We start from the raw sequence: 19,139 nt of genomic DNA, 5'->3' as shown, positions 1-19,139 counted from the left end.
ATTCCATCAATTGAGCAATTTCTTACCTTTCTCTTATTTTAATTTACTTGTGTTCTTTTGCATGTTTAAATTAAATCTAAGAGTTATAGCATCTAGATCTACGAAAGGCTAAGTCTCGTGAAAATTAACGAGTGGATGTGAGAGCAACTAACAGAGGAATATGGGTTTCCCATAAGAATTAACTGGCTTTAAATTATGTGTGCTTAAAACTAGGATTGACAACCCTAGGAAGTCATCTAGGTTAAATGAGGTTGAGATATAAGTTTGTTGAGTAAATCATAATTTATCCTTGTGGAGAAAATGAGGTCGAGAGATAAGCAAGTAATTTTCGATTAGTTAATTAGTAGAGGTCGGGAGGTAATACTGGTTAATTAATAGTTAATTCCATTTAAACACAAATTTTGATTAATCACAACCACTAAAACGGGTTAATTTTCTATCTGTTCACCTCATTTAGTTGTTTGTCTATTTTCTATTTATTTAATTTAGTTTATGATTGAAATATATTTTATTATTTCTCGTAATATAAGTTTTAATTATTACTATTTAGACTTGTTATTGCAGAAATAGATTTTAGATTTATTTCGTTATCCATTGAGTATGATCCTCGGTATACTTCCGTGTGTTTTGTTGTAAGACTTTACTATTGATCGCGTCCGGACATACTAACGTCTAGAGTGTGAATACTGCAATAGAGTGAGGAAGTATCTGCAAGTATACAGCTCGAGTTGTAATATATATTTTACAACAAAGTATGTGAGTACTCCGAGGATCGTACCCAAGGGAGGCGAGTACTAAATCAATCATAACTTAAACAATTAAAGATCTAATTAATACTTCTAGTTAGTTATAGTACGAAAGTAAAATAAGAGATAATTTTAGGGTTTTTAGACTAAGGATATACAATAACATAAAAAGAGTAAAATTGCAAGAGCTAGTGAGAAATAAAGTGAATAAAACTTGAAGATGGGTGATTAGCTTGCTTCAACAATCTCAATCAACTATCATCTTGGGTTCTTCGTTAATCACCTAGTCACTACCCTAGTAGGATCTTCCGATCTTCCACTAACATAATGAGTCAACAAGAACTACTTATCTTCTGACCTCACAGTCCAAACTGGTTTGGGGTTAAGGTGTTCACGGATGGGAAATACTAATTTTTGGTTAATTCCCACCTTGATGACTTCATGAGGTTGTCAGGCCTAGAGTTTGTTTCACATTCTTTATTTCCCAAATAATTGATCTGTTGAGTAAAGCTACAAAATAGTTAAGAGATCATGCTTCTCCTCGCTAATCCTCTATAGAAAGATTGATTCCTTATGGCTTTCAAAAACAACATGGAACAAATAGAAGAATTAATCATAGGGAATGGATTGAAATAGAGAATTTAAGAAAAGCCTGATTGATATTGATATAAGCACAAATCGAAAAAAGTTAATCTTCTTTACAATCAGACCTCTTGAAGAAAGCAAATAACTAAAACTAGGAAAACCTAAGAAGGAAAGAAAACAAGACAATTTTTAACGAAAGAAAACTAGGTTGAAACTAAGATGTCCTGTACATATGCCAAAGGGTCCTATTTATAGCCTTCAGGTTGCCTTTGTCCTTAACCCTAGGTTAGTTGACGTTTTTGAGCTTAAATTTTGATTGTGCAGACCACAATGACCCTACTTTGTTCTTTTTTCTCATCACCATGTCGATGTTGCGAAACACTAGGACCTATGTCGCGACATAGCAACAAACATGTTCCTTTGTAGCCATCTTCACGGGGTATGTCGTGAAATTGAAGGCAGATTGTCAGTTTCTCCATTCTTCTCTCAAAGTTACGACATCAAATCCCCCATGTCGCGACATAGCATCCAGTATTGACCCGAAATGCCCTCTAATGGTCTCCTACACACTAATAAAGTACGTTAGCTCTCCCTTAGGCCTCACTCGGCCCTTAAGGTTAATAAAAGACTCGGTGTGCACATTTTATTGAATGTAAACAAAAACTAATGAAACTGAATTAAAACATAACAAAAATGCTTGTATTCAAGCTCGTTAAATGTGAAAACTTAGTTCTATCTGCTCAACCGAATTACGGCAGATCAAACTCCCCTACACTTAAGTTATTACTTGTCCTTAAACAACATAAATAAAGATTACAAAATGAAAAATAATGATCCTTGAGAAATTATGGTACAAGTATTGATTTCATAGCATATGACTTAGGCCTTTCATGTTTACTAACAATTTCAACATTATGAGTAGTTGACTTACCACTTTTGATCACAAACATCTAAGTTTAGTATGTTACAAAATATAAAAGTATTAAGGTTCTCACCTATAAGAACCCATCAACCAATCCTACAAGTACTTTGATTATCCGAGCAAAATACAAATAGTCATTTGTGTGAATGTTTAGTATGATGTCCATTCATGTATAAAGATATTTAGGTCAGATAGGGCTTTTTGGCTTTTAATGTTCTGAGGGTTAGGACAGATATGGAATTCAAAAAGGATAAGCATCAAAAGGATACAAATAAGAATATAGTTTGGCACATGGTATTGATCCCTATTCTTCCTCATTTAGTGACCTTACCCGTTCATCGCCTTATTTCTCATTCTCTCACCTTCCTTGTCTCTTCATATATAGGAAATCATAGCATGACATAGTAACTATGACTAGCCTTATAAGTTTTTGTGCACTAATGAACGAGTGTTTCTTTCTTTTGTGACTTTGTGACTTTTCTGTTTTTAATACATCTCACTCATGATTGCTTTTTTGCTAGTTTAAGACTTTTTCTACTCGTACCAATTGTTTTCTTTAGATTTTTCTTTTTGTTTCACAGATTAGGCTAACTTATAGTTCCGATATCACACCAAAATTTCCTATTTCACTCTAAGTTTACAAAATCCATCGTGATGTATCTAGTTAACCCTCAATACGTATGGCCAGATGTCTACAATCATGCGGTATAAGCAAAGAAAAAGGGCATATACAAATTAATATTTTCAGGCTCGGGGTTTGTACTGTGGATTATCAAGAAGTGTCAAAAAGCTCAAAATTGGTGCTAAAGGTGAAGTACAGATAGGACAATTTTTTGGCTCTGGATGTGTTCCAAACAATGCCTTAGGTCATCCCTAAATATCTCAACATGCATAAACTTAATCAACAAACAAACAGAAATTCAATCATTTATCATTCATACTAGCATGCTCGTTTCCTTGTATTTCCTATATCACGTGGTACAGATGATAGCTTAATACCTATTTACCGTGTAACATATAAAACTTTAGTAGTTTACTAATAAAAAATTTAAAATCTCCTATCATCATGCCAAATTTATTCATAAACACCAGCAACCTATGTATATGCTATTAACCAATCACTTGTATTTATACAACCTCAAGCATATAAAAGATAAGATAATTAGAAAGAAATGTAAAAATTTGAAGCAATTTTTTCTATGTTACCCCCCACACTTTAGTTAACACATTGTCCTCAATGTGTAGCCCAATCATAGATAAGGAAGGAAGTTACCCGATTGGTCGTGGTCACTCTAATTGCTAATGGTGGGTGTCTTCTCCTTTGATCGTGTTCGCTTGAATTGTGTGTGTCTCCTTTGTGTCGGGTTCCTACATAGAAAATTTAACAAAGGGTAACAAAACAAAAATTCTACTCATTAATCATACTCCTACAAAGTCTAAATTAAAATCATCCAATAATTAATACAAGTCTTTTACAAACAAATAAAAAAACTGCTCAATCCTCCTTCAAATCAACTCGACTGAAAGGAGAGGAGCGGAGTCAGATTCATGTCATGCCTGCTTTTAGCTCGTAGTTTCACTCTTGCTTTTGTACTGAACTTTGTAGAGATTGGGATAGAGTGTACCGCAGCTTGCGAGAAGTGGAGTTTACGTTGCTTCCTAGTTCTTAAGCTAGGGAGGAATGATTGCAATAGACCTTATTCATAGAGCCCTTCCTTGCCTCTAGTGAAAGGACCCCTAATTCCTATCCCCACGAGTTACGAGCTCCGAGATCCCTTTAAAAGCCAACCTTTCTGCTCAGTAAACTTCGTTCTAGCTTTCTTATCCCTCTAGTTTTCGAGGCAAGATTCGGAGCCCACAAGTTAAGGCGCTAATCTTCTTCTGACCGTACATCCCTTGGATAGAAGGGATCAAACTCAACTCTTCCTTTTAGTAAGGAAATGGGTCTATCCAACTCGTACTTCGCAACCTAGATCTTTGTATGTATGGGTCTCGGTAATTTAAGAGACTAGATCAAATAGGGCAATTCGTAATGCTCTCTTCCTTCCTGTCCTAAATAAGGTCAGTCTCATCGGCAGGCATTCTTCTTAGTTCTGAGGTATCTAATGCTGTCTTTCCAGATTGATTCTTATATAAGAAGTATAAATAATTGTTGCTACTACGGTTAAGAAGACTCTTATTATGTTATGGACAGTCCAGGAACGAGACCTTCACCTAACCCTCAGAAGGTTGGCTCGTTGTTAACAAGCAAATGCGAAGGAAAAGGCTTAAATCTCACATTTCGATGTCACTGCTGAATGTGGTTGCTTGAAAGGAAAATTTCACATACGGAAGAGAGAAAGCAGTCTTAGCAAGAACCCTTTTTAGGGTAACCCTAGCCGAGGAGCTTCTTTGGCCAGTTGCTTCATGACATGAAAGAGAGGAACTGCTAGTCTTTAAGCTTGAAGGGCCTAGCTCCAATGATTTTGACTTCTTACTTCTTCTCACTCAACTTCCTTAGAGAACAGCGAGAACTCGAAACCGATAACAACCCTAATGGGTTCACCCATCAACAGCTAGAAAACCATTTTTTCAACAACGAAGTAGCAACTACCTTAAATCAGCTATTAATACGGTTAGCCCCTTCGGGAAGAACCCAGAGAAAATAGCTATACAACAAGAGACATTGTCCATACAAAGACTTGAGGTGACTAGCCTTAGCTAACAGCAGAGGTATTCTCTTTGAACTTGCTCCAGACTATCTTGCTTGGATCACCGCTACCTCACTCCCTATCTCTTCTCCTCAGGATATTCTATCGGCTTATTCTCCGACAATAGATATTCGGAGTATCCCCCTCTTCCTTCTCTTATGAGTGGATATTAGTTACAAAGGAACTAGTGTTAGGACACTTGAAGAGGCAGAATAACAAGCAGAAGCAGGAGATACTAGAGCATAGCTCCTTCCAATACTTAGCTACTTACCTCGGTAACTGCCTTCTTAGGACAATCACCTATCCGTTCTCTCTCTTTCTACTTGTTAAGATCTTCAGTTCCTAAATCCCTTTAATAAAGAAAGGAAATACCGAAACAGAACAAGGGAATACACACATTGGAGGTGGTCTTACGAGTAATGAGAAAGAATGAAAAAAGACCGATATCGCCCCCGCCCCATATATATGTATATGTGCGCGTACTACTTCTATCTCAGGAGTTTCCTTTGAAGATAGGGCAATCTCTTTCTTCCTTCAGACCGTGACTGATTGTTTGTCTGCTAAGCTCGGTAGCTAGGACCCTTCCTTCTCCCCGAGTAAACTCGCCTTGCCATTCATAGTTTTGTCCCTGTGATCTCTACAGACTGGGAGAAAGAATACATGAGATGCAGCAAGCCATGGCATAAGCCCCTTAGCTTCTGTTGAATGAATTCCTTCCCCTTCCATGCTCTTACCTGGAAACAGGGCTTTCAGAGCTTTCTTTCAAGCTTAATGGAGTAAGCTATGTCTCCCGTCCTTATCTTGGGACTGGCTAGCACTCCTTCCTTCAAAGCAGCTGTTCAATCCGTCCCTTAGCTTCTCTTTGTCTCTTTCTCTTCGTTCTCTTATATCCTGTTTTGGCTAAGACATGAGATCGGGTGATAACTAAAAAATGTTCTCGCACTCCTTGCTGCCTGAAACCGGCTTTCCATAGTACCTTTAGAGTGCGAAGAAAGTAGGTTCATAATGAGAAAGGGATTTGCTCAGTTTCCATTGCGGGCGGGTCTACTGCTCTTACCGCCGATGCTGCGCCCTTAGCCCCCAAAGGGAGGTGGTAATAAACCTTCCGCTCAACAGCTATTCTGATTTCCGAAAAAGACTTTCTTATGAAAGAAAGAACTTCGAAACGATCATGCCAAAGGGAACAAATAAAGGCATCACATAAGGAATCAGACAACCTCCCTCTTAATTAACATTTTTTTTAGGTTTAAAAAGCCGGCCACCCCCTTCTGAATTTACCTACCCGATCCTACTAGGCTGACTAGCGCATTGCTCTTAGATTCGTAGCTTTCCCTCTAGTCTAGCTCATAGCCAACTCTCATCCCCGGTTTACCCGCTCATAGTTCTTGCTCTATCCGCGCACTTCTTTCATCCGAGGGTAGAAGCCTTAGGGAGGAGTGGATTAACATTCCGACGCTTGAGGGACTGATTTAGGAGTCATTTCTTTCCATTGATCGGATAGGCGAGAGTTTCGCTCTTCTTTATGGAAGAGAGCGGCTTTCGGTTCCTGTTATTGGTATCGACCTACTTCGTTTAGTGCCGGATGGATTTCAGCAAATTGGTATGAGCATTTTGAAGCTATTTCATCTGGTTTTGGGGATTATAAAAACCGTTAAGGGAAAGCAGCTTCTCCAAGGTGCCTGTTTGAAGCAAATGGCTACTTCTCAACTAACTTGAAAAGTACCCTCACTGGTTTAGGGGCTTTTGATTAAGAGAGAGAGGGGCAGGAAAGACGGTAGAATATCCAAACCCGAATCAAAGACAGGCACTCGACTCTATATACAAGAAAATAGTGAACTAAGCGGATCACAACGGCGAAGGGGGCCAATCGAGGAGACTGGAGGAGCTGGATGCAGCGATTCGGAAGTAGCGAATCGTCTTCTTTGCAGTTTTTCAGGGGAGTGGCTATCAAGCCCAAAATTCCTTTATTCGGCTATTCAGATAATTTTCTATATAAAGTTTACTTCTTTCTTCATTCAAGTAAGATAGTAGATCGAGAAAGGTCCTCTTCCACTGAGAAACTAAGGAGCGAAAGCGATGTGCTCCGATGAAAGCTTTGCGGGTCTAACGCGGCCCTTTACTCAATGAATAGGAAATATGACCACACACAATAAGAATCCCCCCGATCTGGGGCATGAAGCAGTTGGCTCTCCATGGGAATTCTCCATAGCATGACTAGTTAAAGCAATCAAATTGATTGAGACAAGCAAGCGGGTTCCCCATGACGAATCAATTGTGTCGGGCGAAAGAAAAGGCCGGGGCAGGAATGCGGTAGGCAGTGGTCCTATGAATGGGTTGACTAAGATAATAGAAAGTATACGGTTAGGTTAAACAATATCCAACAAAGACTGTAATTACATACATACATAACATAGTCATAGCGGAAACTATCAAAACGAGTAAGCTAGGTTGCCTATGCCAAAAGCCTCTCCAGACAACGAGAATGAGATGGAAGCGGACACACATCCCGTTAAAGGGTCCTCAATAAAGGATTCTCCCATAGTCTTGGGTCGTTTGTCTAGAAAGAACTTCATGAAAGAATGGACTGCTTGAGCATAGGGTGCTCATGAAGAAGGGATTACCCTCTAAGGCTTTACACTGTCCTAGTTTTTCTAATATGTTTTTAGAGATAGCATTGAATAATCTATCGATAGATATCTAACTCAGCCTGTCAGCTCCACCAGGATCCGCTGCAGTGCTTGAGTGCATTAGTATGGTATCAGTCGATTACCGGTTCAGCCTAACCTTTCCTTTTTTGCCAATGCCGGGGGAATTGGACAAATATAACTATAGGACCAATGTCCCCCCATATCAGAAGATGAGGAAAAGGAGCGTAGAAGACCAGGTAAAATAGGATATCATCGAAGAAGCTCATGAGGAAATGACGAAACAGGGAATGTTTATACAATGATTGATAAGGGCTAAGAGATCACCTGCTGCGGTTAGAAGAGCTTATGCCTAAGACCAAAGAGCCATGCACCGGAAACGAGAGTTGTACGGATTCAGTTCCCTTTCTAGCTAGGCTATAATATTCCCCTGCTGGGTCAGATGTTTGACTTGATGACAAGGAATTCCCTATCTCCATATGATTAATACTCTATCTATAACCAATGTTACGATTGGGAAAAGGAAGCTGTGGTACTTATGACTTTACTGTTGATGAGGAAAACACAAGCATCGAATGCTAGTCTTTTGCCCCTGTTAGCACTTTCCTGAACCGTCAACTCAAACTGTAGCAGCGGGAATGTCTTCACCACCAGATATTGCATTAAGAGCTTCTACTTCTATTGCATCAACGGTGGTTTATTGAACACTATCCCGATTTCGAACAAAAGTCTTCCTCTACATTACTCTCACCAACCGCGGATGTGGGACGGGACTTGCTGCGGCAAGGAGAAGAGATGCTGCGAGCACTCTAACTGTCCCATCTCCTAGCTCAAACTAAGAGCAGTTTGGAATGAAACTTCCTCCCTATTCCTATGGGTCGAGTGAGCTCTTGCTTCTCCGCTTCGAGTAGCCGACTCGACCTTTCTTACCAGATATTGGATTACCTTTCAAAAGATGCCGAGCCAAGATCAGGTGATTTTATTCCTCTAGTTAGGCATATTCCGAATTAGCTCGTCAGTGGTAGAAGCTGGTTCATCGGCTTAAGCCAGTCAATCTATCCAAAGAGCCTACCCTACGCCTCCTATAATAGATTCAGCTCCAGCTGCGCTTTGCTGATTTCTTTCTCAATCCTGAATCCTCACTTGCAACTTTCATCACGAAAGACGCTTTCTCAGTATCTATTCAATTCGGACTTCATGCTCACTTCAGAAATGAAGCTAATAAGGCCTAAAGCTGAGCGACGAGTCCACTGGCATGAGAATCAAGCGAAGTAGAGCGATAAGCACACTATCGATTGATCCAAAGAAGCTTAACGACAACTTCCATTCCTGGCCCAGAAGGAAAGAGACGAAAGCAATCCCTTGTTCCATCAAAGGAAGCTAATGGGCCGCCCTTATAAAACCATGAATCTTGACCCTAGTGAAGGTAGTCGATGAGAGGAATAGGTGGTTTCCAAAGGAGAGAGTTATTTTATATATGACGCTCTATCTGTATTGGATGGATGCCTTAGCTGTGGGATAGAAGGCTTTTCTTTCAAGTCTTCTTTTCTTTGATCGCCTAAGTCCTTGACTTGAACACTTCGCTGAAATCATGTATAAGAGGTCATCCCTTAGTGGACTGATTCAACCTTGTAGCATATCTTGCAGCCCTTAGACCGGTCTCCCCTCATTCATGCCTTCCTTCAAGGCCTATTCTTTTGGATATCCTTGTTTCCTTCTTTCCTGGAACATCCTTTGATTCTGATTGATGGGACTTCTGTCTGAAATCCCTTGACCTAACCTCTCCTTGACTTGCCGCTGCCAAGTCTTCCCCAACCTCTCCTGATGTTCTTGGTGAGCTAGCCTGTCATCCACCGCCCCAACTGTGATGGTCCCCTTCGGCTAGTTCTTTCACAAGTGACCCTGTCTTCCATCTGCTTCTTCCTCCTAATGGTTTGGTCCCCCTAGCCCTAGCCAAGTGGTTCTGTCTTTCTTCTAGTTCTTCTAGTAGGTACTCTAGAGGTCTTCAGCCCCATGTTCCACAGATGGACAGCCGGGACAGGACCGGGTTCTATCTCATGATGCTGCTGCTACGTTCATTTGGTCGAGCAAGGTCTTCCCTTGTCTTCTATGTATGGCTGGCTCTTCTTGATCTTGAGGTCATGGGCTAACTCGACCGTAGGGAGAGGGGTTCAAGATGCCCTCGTCTAAGTCTGTCTATTTCTTTCTTTGCTTTAGGAGCTCGTAGGTCTCAAGGGTTGTTTTCCAACTCGACCGGAGGACTCTGTTGAGATGTCAACTGCTAAGGGAACGTCTTCCGGATCGATCGAAGAGGGAGGTGAAAAGAAGAAGTTGAGTATATCATAGCTGACCGCAGGTTGGATAATATCCGCTTGCCCTGTTGAAACCTCACCCTATGTCAGCAGTGAAGTCTTGCTCGTCGAAGACGTAGAAATGAAACTGTGTAGATAGAGGTGAAGGTTACAAAATGAACAACTTATCAATCCTCGTAGTCGAACCTTGTTTTTGTGGAATATGTACCCCGGCCATGTATCATGAACACATGAAGGGTACGGCATCGGGTCAAATAGGAAGAATTCTCCAAACACTAAAATCCTCGTTGGACGGAAAAAGGAAGGCGAAAGCCTATCTATAACTAGGGACCGCCAACCCAGACTTTGATCAACAATAGGCCAACTGCTGATTCTGGTAGTGAAAAGAAAGCCCATACCTAACTCGCTATGCTTACAGCTTGGCACGGTCCCGTGCTATGCTATTTGATCGAGATTCGAAATACCCTTCCTCGCCGCCACCTTCCTTCTGAGCCAGCCCGATTGGAATCTTGTACACTTTCGTTATCTTTCTTTTATTGATCCAGCCTATACCTATTTCCTCTTGCTTCGTGCGGCCGGGCCTGTACCTCATAGAACAGAAATCCTCTTTAGGAAGCTAGCGCCAACTTCCCTTTAGGGCGTCTAGAGCGGCTATTGAGTCCGCTGTTCTTGTGGAACTCTTTCCGTTGGCAATACTTTCTACGCTACGATTTCTCTTATTCAAAGCTACCTTATGAAACTAGTCTTTACGAGTTATTGGTAACACGAGATGATGTCTCGCCTGCTAACTCTTCTTATCAACCATAGCTCTTCGAGCCTTCTATAGTAAGATATCAGAGAAGGAAGAAAACTTATAATACCAGTCCTGCGTAAAGACTCTTTCCATCGCTCGAACGAAGGTTAAAGACAGAGTATAGATTCGATTTCGGACTAGGGGAACTATGCTACATCCCCGAAGGGATAGCCTAAGAATTAGCTATAAATCCCTACTTCTATTAAAAGTTCATCAGAAAAAGGCTCTTTAACTAGGAGTGTTAGGCGCACAAGCAAGCTCGAACGATAAAGGATGTCAGTATCGTCCTAAGCAGTTTCGATTAGGAGAAGGCGCTTACCTCCTTCCGAAACTAGTAATTCTTTCCTTTCCATGCTGCTCCTTGTTCTAGCTCATCTTTATTCTTTTCCAACGGCTTCAAATGAAGTAGGTGAGGAGAAAAGAATTTGAAGGTTGTAGACCAGGGATTGTTGTTCAATTTGTCAGAGAACCGCCCTGTCAAGGCGGAAGTTGCGGGTTCAAGTCCCGTCAGTCCCGACCTATGATCCGAGAAAGATATATCAATTCATCTCTCCGGGGAGAGAAAGAGTTGGATCTAATTTCCCAGCCTTCTTTCGTTTCGCATTTCTCATCGGACAAAGAAAGTCAAGGAATGGTTAAGTCAAACATTCCTGTCTTAAGCCAATCCCTCCTGCCTGGTAGGTGCAATCAGTATACGAATACCGTCCTTTCTACTGCGACCAGTAAGGGTGATGCGCTAAGGAATTGAATCAAGAAAGGAGGAATGCCTTTCTATTCGGACTTCTCACTCGAGCTAATCAATCTTTCGATTGGTCATCGATTCCTATCTCAAACTGTACTCGACTTCCGGTCAGGGCGGTGAGTGTGAGGAGAGGGTTGAGTGAGGTTGCAGAACCAAATGAGACCAATAACTAACGCAAGGCTAATCAGAATGGTGTGGTGGCCCGTTACCTCCATCCAATATAAGCAAAGGGACTGAAGTCAAAAGAAGAAAATGCGATAACCGTTCCCAAAAGAAGCTGTTTTTTTCCAAGCGGGCGAATGAACCATGTAGTTCGCTCGTGAAATGCTTATTTTCGATTCCCTCGACCATTGGAAAGGTCTAAAATTCCTCCATATCTATCGCCCCCATCTCTGGTCCCATTTATGGAAGCTAGCCAATCTTAATAACATTTTGTCACAAGAAATTGAGCACTTTAATGACTGATTTATATGCTATGTTTGATTGAATATATTGGTAACATGCATGGTGGATCAATTGGATATAGTTGGCATGCTATAAGATTTGTGAGTACTCACCTTCATTTGTGACAGTGTGAGCATATGGCTCTAGGTGCACTAATTTGATTGGAGTAGACAAGGGAGTATGTGCTTCGTCCCACTCAACTCGGTGGACTGTATTTGATATTTTTTAGAGTTCAGAGATCCGTTTATCAGATGTATGATCACCCGGTTAAGCCATAAGAAGTGTATGCCAATATATTTACGTGTGATTGTTGTTATATCATTCAATGTTTGTAAGCCATGAATGATTTATTCTTGATATTGATAAAGCATGTGAAAATTGAATTAGCATCTTTCTTTATTATGGCTGATAATTGGTGAATGATTGAACGTGTTTTAAGCATGATTTGGATGTTAATTTTCTAATCGTTGTTATTAGCATTCACTGAGCTTTTTAAAGCTGACACCCTCACAATTCGTACAGATAATCGATGAGCTTAAGGAGCTGAGGAGCCAAGCAAAAGAGTTCCAAGGGATTTAGGCTTGGTAGAAACTTTATTACATGTTTTAGAGATTGTAATCAGGCATTGTGGAACTCTCGAGAATTAGTTTAATTTTGGTTGTAATTGGACTTTGGACATTGGACGTTTTATTTGGGATGGTTTTATAATAATTTTGAAGCATGTTTGATTTTAATTATTGAATGGTTTACGATGTATTGTTGCTTGATAACACAGTGATTGATAACACGGTGTGTAACGCATGAAATTTACATTGACAATTGTTTAATTGAAGCTTCCTTGGAGTGGTTTACTAGCGACTAAGGAATGCCACTTGTTTGATTTATTCGATGTTTGTTATACATGGAATTGGTTGCCTAATTCTATTTAATTGAGGCTTAATTGATGTCAATAAATTCAATTGGAGGTTTATGTATATGTATGTTAATTAATCGTAGTTAAATCAAGTATAATTGGCCATTAAAATATATAAAATCGGGTTTTCAAATAAGTTTTTTTTTGCAAAAATAGGTGTAGTGGTTTTCACACAGGCGTGTGCAAGGATGTACATGGGTGTGTGGGAAAGTGACACGGGTGTGTGGGGACTAGAGCTATCACACACAGGCGTGTGGGTAAGTGACATGTGCGTGTGGGGACTGGAGCTATCACACACGGGCGTGTGCAGTTGGCCTAAAAGTTATTCACGACGTGAACATAGACATTTAATGACACACGATTTGGGGGACACGGCCGTGTAGGTTTTTGTAGGTTTGAATTTTTGTCTTTTTAAATTGGTATTCTAATTAGTTTAAGTTGCAATTTATTCTTGAAACTTGGTTAGTCTAATTAGAGCTTTAGATGATAAGGAAACTTGGTAAAATTTTAGGATTAGTCTCGTAATGGGTAAAATTTGATACAAGTGCATTTAATTTATAATTCGGAATAGGTACTGATAGTTTTCATTTGTTATAATTTAGTCCCTAATAATATAACTTGAATTAGACATAGTAAACGAACTCAAATTAAGCTGAAATTTTTTAGGCTTGTAGAATTTGACTAAAAGAAGGTCTGTAAACACATAGATCTAAAATCGGGTTAGTTCTAGCATAGGTGGTAAAATGATGAAAATGCCCTTAGGTTAAATTACTTAGGAAAAGTTTAAAATTGGCTCATAATTTGCTTCCACATTAATAAATAACTAATAATTAGATAAGATTGAGGTGTTATAAGGTCGGGGTGTCTCTTAGGTGGTCGTTAGCCGAAGAGTCTCTTAGGTGGCTAACCTAATGCTTTGAATTTTGTCTGGTCCGTCCTTGTCAGGTTTGGGGTGTCACAGGATTTATGAATGCCACACTATGAAGGTCACAAGGATCTATTCTTCTTGGATCCTGTCCGGTGTACTATCAGTATAGTCAGTCACATCTCTCTATCTTTTGGGAGTCGTCTACTCAGATGCCTAAAACATCTTTCCAATTGAACTTGATAGATGTCATATTAGTCTTTCAATCTATTTGCTTATTTATTATTAGACTAAAGACATTTTTAGGCACGTCTACAAATACAAGTTGTCTTTTTGTATTACAATCCAGGCACGTAATACCGGTTAATATTAGTTAAACATTAGACAACCAATTAGAAACATTTTCTTCCATTTTGGTTTGTGTGAAAAAACCATTTGAGAACAATAATACAAAGTATATTAATTGTAATTAATATATTTGTTTTATTAACCAATTTGTTCGAAAAAATTACAAGTTTACAAATGAATATACTACACTTAGGGCACCAAATCCAACACAAACTAACTTTATGCCAAGTGTTATATCCAAAGTCAATCATTAACACCCTAAATATAAAGTTACAAAAACTCAAAATGCTCATTTACACAAAATAAACCTTAGGTACATGCCATATAATCTATACTCAAAATGAACTTAGAACAACCATTTCAAGATAGTGTGCATGCTTCTTTACTGATCTGGCTCGGCTCTGAAAGGTGAAAAATCTACAGGGAAGGAAAATGACTAGACTAAGCATTATGAATGCTTAGTAAACTCATATGAAATTTACATTACTTACCTTAATCAATTCAACATGATAATTTCTTAATTTTTCCATTCAAACTTTGATACAACTTATACATATCATCATATACAATGTAATAGGTTAGTCAAAGTACAAAATAAGAACATTAAGCAAGAACTCATGTAACACATATCAAGTTCGATGCACATACAATCTAATTTCAAATCATTCCAAGTTCCCATTTCAATTTATTAAATTTCGTTCGAGAGAACTATAGTAAAACATACTCGAAAACACGAGAATAATTTGCTCACAGAAGCTGACATTATGACAGAATTTCTCACACAAGCTAACATTTTAACGAAGCCACCCATCTAGGCTAGACCTACGATCATGTAATCCGAGAGTTTGCAACATATGTTAGACCTAGTTACAACCTATAAAATCCCTGATCAAGCACGAGTATAACCTTAATGGCATGTCATTCGTATCCTAGCATTTTACTAAGCTCACAAGGGCACCGTTGTCATATATATATCCTTATAAAATCTTGTACCAGTTACTTCTTTCATTACAAACTGATACAGGAATTTATCTTTATCTTTCATTCGTTCAATTACCTAGTTACTTCTTGATGGGCAAGAAATTTGCAAACTGAAGTTCTGTGAGCACTGTGTTTTTGGAAAGCAAAAGAGAGTTTGATTCACTAGAGGAATCCATAACACGAAAGGAACATTGGAGTATATTCATTCTGATCTGTGGGGGCCATCCAGAGTGCCTTCGAGAGGTGGAGCTAATTATATGCTAACTTTTATTGATGATTTTTCCAGAAAAGTGTGGGCATTCTTCCTGAAGCAGAAAAGCGATGTGTTTTCCACATTTAAGTCTTGGAAAACCATGATTGAAAAAAAATGGGAAAGAAAATAAAATATCTCTGCACAAACAATGGATTAGAGTTCTGTTCTGATGAGTTTAATAAACTGTGCAAGTTAGAAGGGATCGTGAGACACTTGACAGTTCATCATACTCCACAGCAAAACGGTGTTGCAGGACAAATGATCAGAACGATCATGGAGAATGTTCGATGTATGTTGTCAAATGCCAACTTACCAAAGTCATTTTGGGCCAAAGCAGCCTCTACTGCATGTTTTTTGATCAATCGATCTCCATTCATTACCATTGAGAAAAAGACTTCACAAGAGGTATGGTCTGGTAATCCTGTTGACTATTTTAATTTAAAGATCTTTGGTTGTCCTGCGTATGCTCATGTTGATAATGGAAAATTGGAACTGAGGTCCATTAAATGTGTTTTTCTTGGTTATAAAGCTAGTGTAAAAGGGTATAAGTTACGGTGTCCTGAAAATAGAAAAGTTGTGATTAGCAGAGATATTATTTCTGATGAAACTGCTATGCTACCTAACTTATCTCTTAAAGACTCTTCCAATAAAGAAAATCAAAATAGGTGGAGCATCAGTTAATACAGAATCTACATCAGAGTCGACTACTGAAGCCAGTACAAAAATTCAAAATAGAGTTGCTTCTTCACCACAATACTCTATCGCCAAAAACAGAACTAGAAGAGAAATTAAACCTCTAAAGAAGTATGCCAAGGCTGATCTAGTTGCTTATGCTTTAAATGTGGCTGAAGATATAGATGCAAACCAAGAGCCATCTAATTATTCTGAGGCGGTTAGTTGTGAAGACTCAGAAAAGTGGATGTTTGCTATGCAAGAGGAGATGGAATCATTACACAAAAATAAAACATGGGATCTTGTGAAACTTCCTAAAGGTAAAAAGGTTGTTCATTGTAAATGGGTGTTTAAGAAGAAAGAGTGGACTCCAAGAGTTGAAGAACCCAGATATAAATAAAGCAGGGTTTGTTGCAAAGGGTTACAGTCAAATTTCCAAGAGTGGACTTACAGATGTGTTCTCTCCAGTTGTGAAGCATAGTTCGATTCGAGCTTTTCTTGGTATTGTGGCCGTGCATGATTTGGAGCTTGAGCAGTTAGATGTAAAAACTGCATTTTTGCATGGAGAACTTGAGGAGGATATTTACATGCAACAGCCAGAGGGTTTTACAGTCTTAGAAAAAGAAGACTATGTTTGCTTACTGAAAAAGTCCATTTACGGTTTGAAACAGTCACCAAGACAGTGGTATAAGAGGTTTGATTCCTTTATGACTTTTCATGATTTTAAAAGAAGTAGTTTTGACAGTTGTGTTTACTTTAAGAAAAACAGTGATGGTTCTTTTGTGTATTTATTCCTCTATGTTGATGACATGTTGATAGCAGTGAAAGATAAATGAGAGATAAGAAAGGTCAAAGCCCAACTAAGTGAAGAATTTGAGATGAAATATTTGGAACTAGCAAAGAAGATACTTGGTATGGAGATTCTCAGAGATAGAAAAGCAAGTAAATTTTACCTAAGTCGGAAGGGGTACATTAAAAAAGTTCTTTGTAGATTTAATATGCGGAATGCAAAGCCTATTAGTACTCCTTTAGCAGCCCATTTCAAACTTTCATCTGCTTTGTCTCCACAATTAGATGATGAGATTGAGTACATGTCACATGTTCCATACTCTAGTGCAGTGGGATCTCTCATGTATGACATGGTTTGTTCACGTCTAGATTTATCATATGCAGTTAGTGCAGCTAGCAGATACATGGTGAATCCCGGTAAAGAACATTGGAAAGTAGTTCAGTGGGTTTTAAGATACTTATGAGGTACTACCATTGTTTGCTTACAGTTTGGAAGAACTAGAGATGGAGTCATTGGGTATGTTGATGCTGATTTTGCTGGAGACCTCGATAGAGGAAGATCTCTCATAGTTTATGTCTTTACAATTGGAGGTTATGCAATCAGTTGGAAAGCCACTTTGCAAACTACAGTCACTTTGTCTACCACTGAAGTTGAGTACATGGCGATTACTGAGGCTTGTAAAGAAGCTATTTGGTGGAAGGGACTCTTTAGTGAACTCAATAAAAAGCTTCAAATTAATACAATATTTTGTGACAGTCAGAGTGCCATCTTCCTTACAAAAGATCAAATGTTTCATGAGAGAACAAAACACATTGATGTTCAGTATCATTTTATTCGTGATATTATTGTTCGTGGTGATATTGTTGTGAGCAAAATTAGTACTCATGAAAATCCTGCACATATGATGACTAAGTCACTTCCTATAACCAAGTTTGTGCATTGCTTGGACTTGGTTGGTGTTCATTGTTGAAAATAAACCCTTAAGGGGTTTTATGGAAGAGGTGGGGAACTTGTTCGTTGAGAGTTCGCGATGAAGAACTTGTTCATTAAGAATTCGTTTCAAGGTGGAGATTGTTAGAATTAAGTGACCCAAATCCTTATTTAAATAAAATACTGTGGTAAAATAAAATAAAAGTAAAATCCGTATAGAATTATACTTCTTTTATTTTATTTTAGAATAAGGTTTTTTAAACCTTATTGAACTCCATCTATTTGATATTAATTAGAATAAGGTGTTTCACTCCTGTTAGAATATGGTTTTACAAGCCTATAAATAGATATAGTCTACTCCTCTTGTAATAATTCGAATTCGACATAGTGAATTTTCTTCTTCTCTACCTGTGGTTTTTTCCCAAAAGGGTTTCCACGTAAAATATGTGTATTCTTTATTTTTATTTCTATTTCTATTTCTATTTTCTTTGCGATATATTGTCATTACCAAAGTTATATTTTTACATTCTCAAAGTATGAAATAATTCTCCAACTAAGCTTAATAAAGCATAAAACCCTATAGGTACATGCCGACCAAAATAGAAAAAGTATCACCAATTCAATGAGTGTGGGAGTTTTTGTTAGATGCTGATAACAACAAGTGCACACGATTGAACCTAACCTATACACAGAAAACAAACCGAACGCTGAGTAATCAACTCAATGACATTTTTATAACTAATATTATAACATAACATGAGTAAAGTAAAGACATAAATAAATAAAATAAAAATCAAAGGTTCATATGCAGTTTAATATGTTAAATCATATTATAAGAACATGATCCTTTCATATTGCATTTGTAGTCATACAGACTGGTTCTTACATATTCATCTTGAAATTCCTTACCTGTAAACTCCAAACTTCAATTAAACATTGAATAATTGCTTATATTCACCTAATCACAACCGTATCAATTGCATACTCAACTCGACTTCTTTTACATTTAATTCTTCCTAACATTACTCATAATTATTCTATCAAGCATCTCAACCTATAACAAAAAACCAGATTCAAGCAATATAAAAATACACATTCTAACCATTAAGACATCAATTTAGACAATAGCCAGACATGTAATTCAATTAACAATTTAACGCATTAATTTGGTAGTTTCTAGCTATGTACTTTTGAGCAACAACTTAATATTTATTCTTAGAAAATAGCAGATTTAATATTTATTTTCATATCATAATTAAACATGCAATTTCAAACAACATTTTGATACATTTATTCGGGCCACCCCATTATGCACAAAATGGATTGCCCTGTTTATACATATTGAACAACATTATTATGTTAAAAAATAAGACAACATTAACTCAATACATTAGAATAAATAACAACACATTGGATGGTGAATTTAACACATTCAAACATATAAATTTTAAGCTCCCTAGTAGTTAATTGAGTGCGTGAACAACATATACTTGTTTTACATTTACAAC

The sequence above is a fragment of the Gossypium raimondii genome, chromosome 1, assembly GCF_025698545.1.
Source record: "Gossypium raimondii isolate GPD5lz chromosome 1, ASM2569854v1, whole genome shotgun sequence".
In the NCBI taxonomy this organism is placed as follows: Eukaryota; Viridiplantae; Streptophyta; class Magnoliopsida; order Malvales; family Malvaceae; genus Gossypium; species Gossypium raimondii.
The sequence above is the reverse complement of the archived record's forward strand: the minus strand, read 5'-3'. Positions refer to the sequence as shown.